Source organism: Odocoileus virginianus, chromosome 29 (assembly GCF_023699985.2).
Source record: "Odocoileus virginianus isolate 20LAN1187 ecotype Illinois chromosome 29, Ovbor_1.2, whole genome shotgun sequence".
In the NCBI taxonomy this organism is placed as follows: domain Eukaryota; kingdom Metazoa; phylum Chordata; class Mammalia; order Artiodactyla; family Cervidae; genus Odocoileus; species Odocoileus virginianus.
This window is the reverse complement of record NC_069702.1, coordinates 19,306,450-19,312,449: the sequence shown is the minus strand read 5'-3', so window position 1 is coordinate 19,312,449 and position 6,000 is coordinate 19,306,450. Positions and strand designations below refer to the sequence as shown.

At 42.4% G+C, this 6,000-nt stretch overlaps 1 non-coding gene across 1 annotated transcript; it reads left to right on the top strand.

Moving 5' to 3' along the window:
• The first annotated feature begins 830 nt into the window (after positions 1-830).
• TRNAE-CUC (transfer RNA glutamic acid (anticodon CUC)) lies at positions 831-903 on the top strand. Its single transcript has one exon. It is a non-coding gene; the product is annotated as a tRNA-Glu (tRNA).
• Positions 904-6,000: the final 5,097 nt, after the last annotated feature.

The following is a 6,000-nucleotide window of genomic DNA, read 5'->3' as shown; positions in this document are numbered from 1 at the left end:
CAATATTTATTAGGAAGGGCATCAAAGAAAAAAACTGGGCAAAGATAGAATCATGAATAATGAAAACTAATCTCTCCCATTTAATTTTCCCTACATTTATCTAGATGAAATTACACCTGCTAAATACTAACTTTGCTTCTAAGGACCTGAAGGCATGTGACATATTTTATTTGACATAGATCACTACGTTTAACCTCTGGGTAAAGATGGAGCCAACATATCTGGTTCAGTGACACAGAAAAAAAAATGATGCATAAAGAGATGGCGTGATGAATCTGGTTCAGCTGTCACACAGTAGTTGCCTGATGGGTCCCTCTGCCACCTGTGAGGAGGCCTGGGAGACTGGGTTTGTGGTGGGGGCTTTACAGCCAGTTTGTTCTCCCACCCAAAGAGAAGGGGTTCTTCACCAGGGCATTTCGAACTTGGGTTGGAAACAATCATCTTCCCCCACACACAAACCTGTATCTTGGGTTTCCTTCTGTTATAATATAGAGCACAAACCACAGAAATATTAGAAACATCTCGGAATTTGCCAGAAATCCCAGGTGTTTTCCTATCATATCACATAGCTGCTGACTTTTTCTCATATCATTTGTACCCTCCACTACAAAATTACAACAGTTACTAGACCTACTACATCGTGATGCTGCTGGATTTCAATAAAGATTGTTATATATTATGTAATCTTATACATTTCATTTTATGCATTCAAAAACATTCTTCTGACTGCCAGAAGGATGTCTGGCATTCTGTACCAAAATGAAAAACAAAACAGAATCTCAATACACACAAACACACACACACTCATGCAGAACAGATTATGAGGGACTTCCCTGGTGGTCCAGTGGTTAAGATGCCACACTCTCAATGCAGAGGACCCAGGTTCAAATCCTGGTCAGGAAACTAGATCCCACATGCCACAACTAAAAGATCCTGCATTGTTGTTGTTGCTCAGTTGCTAAGCCATGTCCGACTCTTTGCAACCCCATGAACTGCAGTGCGCTAGGCTTCCCTATCCTTCACTCTCTCCTAGAGCTGGCTCAAACTCATGTCTGTTGAGTTGGTGATGCTATCCATCTAACCATCTCATTCTCTGCCTCCCCCTTCTCCTTTTGCCTTCAATTTTTCCCAGCATCAGGGTCTTTTCCAATGAGCAGGGTCTTTTCCAATAAGTTGGCTTTTTTGTAACAGGTAGCCAAACTATTGGAGCTTCAGCTTCAGTCCTTCCAATAAATATTCAAGTTTGATTTCCTTTAGGATTGACTAGTTCGATCCCCTTGTTGTCCAAGGGACTATCAAGAGTCTTCTCCAGCATCACAGTTCGAAAGTATCAATTCTTTGATCCAACTCTCATAGCCGTACATGATTATTGGAAAAACCATAGCTTTGACTATACGGACTTTTGTCAGCAAAGTGATGTCTCTGCTTTTTAATGTGCTGTCTAGGTTTGTCATAGCTTTCCTTCAAGGAGCAAGCATCTTTTTAATTTCATTCCCCAACGAAGATCCCACATGCTGCAACTAAGACACGGTGCAGCCAAATTAAAAAAAGAACAGATTCCAAGCCTCTGCAGAGAGTATCTCAAGCACTGGGGCTTATACAGGAGCTTCCAAACTCCTTCCTAAGACCTTCTTAGGATAAAAGAAACATCCTTGTTCCAGGTCTGCCCTGAGATATGATAACAAAACATCAGAATTCTTGTTTGGGGGCATGTTTGCCGCGTGTTACAACATAACCATAAACTAAGAAAGTCTCGAACCCCACTGGGTGCTGTTCTCCTCCCATGCTTCTCTCAAGAGAACCCTTTCTTTCACTGCCATCACAGAAGCGTCACACACTGCGTGAGTCACTCATACATGAAGCAACTGCATTCCTCCAACATAATCACCGATAGCACAGAAGTCCAATAGTTCACAGTCAATGCTCCAAGACGCAATCAATAAAACCAGAAGCCATGTAAAAAGGTTAAAACCTATCAATGCATCCTCTTGAGCTGTTGAAACATTCCCTAGCTAGGAAGAAAATTATGAGTATTTCTTCCACTACATAAATTAGCTGTCACTTTTGGCATTTTCCTATGGGCATTGAAGCCAAGCAGAAGTTGTTTTGAATCCCAGCTCTTCCACTGTCTACTGTGAGTGACTGCTGGCTAAAATCCTACCTGAGCATTGAATTTTTCAGCTGAATGATCCTCAATGGGTTGTTCATTCATTCATTCATTCAATCAGTCATGCATTCAATTAATAAAAGCTTTCTGCATGTGCTATAAGCTGTCTCCGTCACAGTTCTGAACAGGTAATGCAGAAATGGAAAGAACTCGGAGAGACTCAATATCTCAAGACAAAAATCCACAAATGGTTCAGAAGCAGTGGGCCCATCTTGTTACATCTCAGAACTCAATATCAGACAGATGGAGTCTCTCAGCAGGAAGGAAAGGGGTTAAGGATACCACAGATATGTCTCAGAGCATGTCCCAGATATGTCTCAGGTTAGGATGGTTGCCTGAAACAGACCCGGTCTGCAAAGGAACATGGGCTGGACACAATGGAATGAACATCAGTGGCTGAAACAAAGCTCCATCAAGGCAGTTAAAGAGAAGATTGCAGCGGGACTTCCCTGATGGTCTAGCGGTTAAGAATCCACCTGCCAATGCAGGGGACATGGGTTAGATCCCTGGAACAGGAACTAAGATCCCATATGTTGTGGGGCAACTAAGCCCACATGCACCACAGCTACTGAAGCCCTCGGGGCTCTAGAGCCTTCTAGATGCAACAAGACACCACAAGCAGAAGCCTTGGCACCACAACTAGAGAGTAGCCCCCACTCTCTGCAATTAGAGAAAGCCTGTGCGCCACCACAAAGACCCAGCACAGACAAAAATAAACAAACAAATAAATAGATAAAAATTTTTTAAAAGGAAAGATTGCAGGAGGCTACTCAGCATGTGGGTGGAGAACAGCAGCTGTACATCCAGGGTCAAGAAAGATTTCAGAATGACATGATAACATTTCTCCAGGGCAAAGCAGAGCTTATGCTACCCACCCCTGGAAGCAGAGCTTAGGTTACCTATCCTGGCTCTGGGGAGAAGGCTTGGCAAGAACAAGACAAGCTAACAGGCACCAAAGCTGACAGTCAGGCCAGGTCACTGTGCACACAGGATGGAGAAGAAGAGCGTGTAGGAGCTGAGCAGTCGCTGAAGCATGAAACCTGGGCTGATAACAAGAGAGAACCAGGGCACGGGGCGGGGGCCTCCAAGAGTCCTCACGTCTCAGGTTTAGGAAAATGATGGTGCTAAGCAGAGAGTAGGGGACCTGACACAGTGCCTGTCCTGTCTCGGGGAGAACTGGTTCTGAACTAGGGCAAGGGTGGGGAGGATACATAAGTGGCTTCTGTGGCACTACTTTTGAGGCACCAGAAAAGGTGACGCAGAGGAAGTGAATGATGGGAGAGGACTGAGCCAACCAATGGTTCAGCTTTAAAATGTGGCTGACAACTTCCCCAGCGGTCCAGTGGTTAAGACTCCACAGTTCCAGTGCAGGGGGCACAGGTTTGATCCCTGGCCAGGGACTAAGATCCCACATGCTGCACGGAAAGGCCAAAATGTGTAAAAATAATAACAATAATAATAATAAAATGTGGCCAACCTAGACGTCCATCAGCAGATGAATGGATAAGAAAGCTGTGGCACATATACACAATGGAATATTACTCAGCCATTAAAAAGAATACATTTGAATCAGTTCTAATGAGGTGGATGAAACTGGAGCCTATTGTACAGAGTGAAGTAAGTCAGAAAGAAAAACACCAATACAGTATACTAACGCTTATATATGGAATTTAGAAAGATGGTAACAGTAACCCTATATGCCAAACAGTAGAAGAGACACAGATGTATAGAACAATCTTTTGGACTCTGTGAGAAAGGGCGAGGGTGGGATGATTTGGGAGAATGGCATTGAAACATGTATGTTATCATACGTGAAACGAATCTCCAGTCCAGGTTCGATGCATGAGACAGGGTGCTCAGGGCTGGTGCACTGGGAAGACCCAGAGGGATGGGATGGGGAGGGAGGTGGGAGGGGGGTTCAGGACGGGGAATACATGTACACTCGTGGTGGATCCATGTCAATGTATGGCAAAACCACTACAATACTGTAAAGTAATTAGCCTCCAATTAAAAATAAATAAATTTATATTAAAAAAAAAAAACTGTGGCCAAGAAGAGATGCGAACAGGCTCCCCATCACTTCTCTATGACTTTATCAAGGCCCTCCCTATCTTGGAAATACCCTAGCATCTAAAGGTCTACTGGATCAGGATTTGCCAAGAAAACATTGTTGTTCAGGCATTTAGTCGTATCCGACTCTATGGTCCCATGGACTGCAGCATGCCAGGCTTCCCCATCCTTCACTATCTCCCGAATTTGCTCAAACTCATATCCATTGAGTAGGTGATGCCATCCAACCATCTCATCCTCTGTCACCCCCTTCTTTTCCTGCCCTCAATCCTTCCCAGCATCAAGGTCTTTTCCAATGAGTCAGCTAAGAAAATACATTACTCTGATTACCACGTGAAAACTGTCAGAGAAACTCAATGCTAGTGACTCATAGCAGTTGCCTAAGAATACACCGTCAAAAATATTAACACATCAGAGATGAATCCATTTTGAAAAGCAGCTCTTCATACTCCAAATTACACTAAAAGTCCTGGGAAATACAATAATTTCTTATATCTAGACTTGAGTTTGTGAGGTTAAACATCTGTAAATCTGAATCACGAGTTTGTACTTACGACAATCAATCCTCCCCAAGGACAAGCAAAGTCCCCGTCATATCAGACCAACCTTTTCATGTCAAACAACTTAATATTTTTATTGTAATCTTTTTACATAACAGGCCCAAGTAGGAGATGTCTTTTAAAGTTGGGTGGTCTCTATTTTCAAATTTTAATTTACAAAAATATGCTTTGCTTTGTCATGGGGACACACCAACCTTAAAATGGTATGTGCATATGCTTAGTCGCTCAGTCATATCCAACTCTTTTCAGCTCTATGGTCTGTAGCCTGCCAGGCTCCTCTGTCCATGGGATTCTCCAAGCAAGAATACTTGAGTGGGTTGCCATTTCCTTCTCCAGGGGGTCTTCCCAACCAAGAGACTGAACCCGCTTTGCAGGTGGATTCTAAATGGTATATCACTATATTACTAAAGGAGTGGAAAGTCACAGAAATGAACATATCTGTATAAGGCTTCTACTCCAAGGCTGATTCATGTCAATGTACGACAAAACCCACTGAAATGTTGTGAAGTCATTAGCCTCCAACTAATAAAAATAAATGAAAAAAAAAAAAGGCTTCTGAGATTAGGGTACTTTTTTCAAATTTTTCTTTAATGTTGTCATATCATCTTTCTAAAAATAAGTATATTCAAATGCCCTTCTTTCCCTGGCTTATGCTGAACTAGAAAACTGAACTGGTCTAGTCTTTGATTAACTATCCTCTGTGTTGCTGATACATAAACTCACATGTTATACAGTCACCTCTGCTGCTGGCTCAGTCTCTCCCTTACAGGATGGCTGTCGCTAAGAAGTTGCTCTGACCTTGTTGTTGTCTGAAGATCCCTCCAAAGCACATTAACATAAACATGCTCTACAAGTTTTGAAAGTAAAAGTTTCTGAAGGCTTTATAACATCTCCCCCTCCCTTTCTGGGGCAGTTGCACCAAAACTCACACGGGAACTCTGCTCAATGTTATGCCATCCTGGATGGAAGGGGAGTTTGGGGGAGAATGGATATATGTATATGTATGGCTGAAGCCCCTTTACCGTTCACCTGAAACTATCACAACATTGTTAATTGCCTATATCCCAACACAAAATAAAAAGTTCAAAAATAAATAAATAAAAGTCAACATGTTTATAAAGGGCCCCTCTGGGACTATTAAAAAAAAAATCTTCACTTGACTATCACACCAGAAAGTTTGTTTAAAAAAAATAAATTTCACTT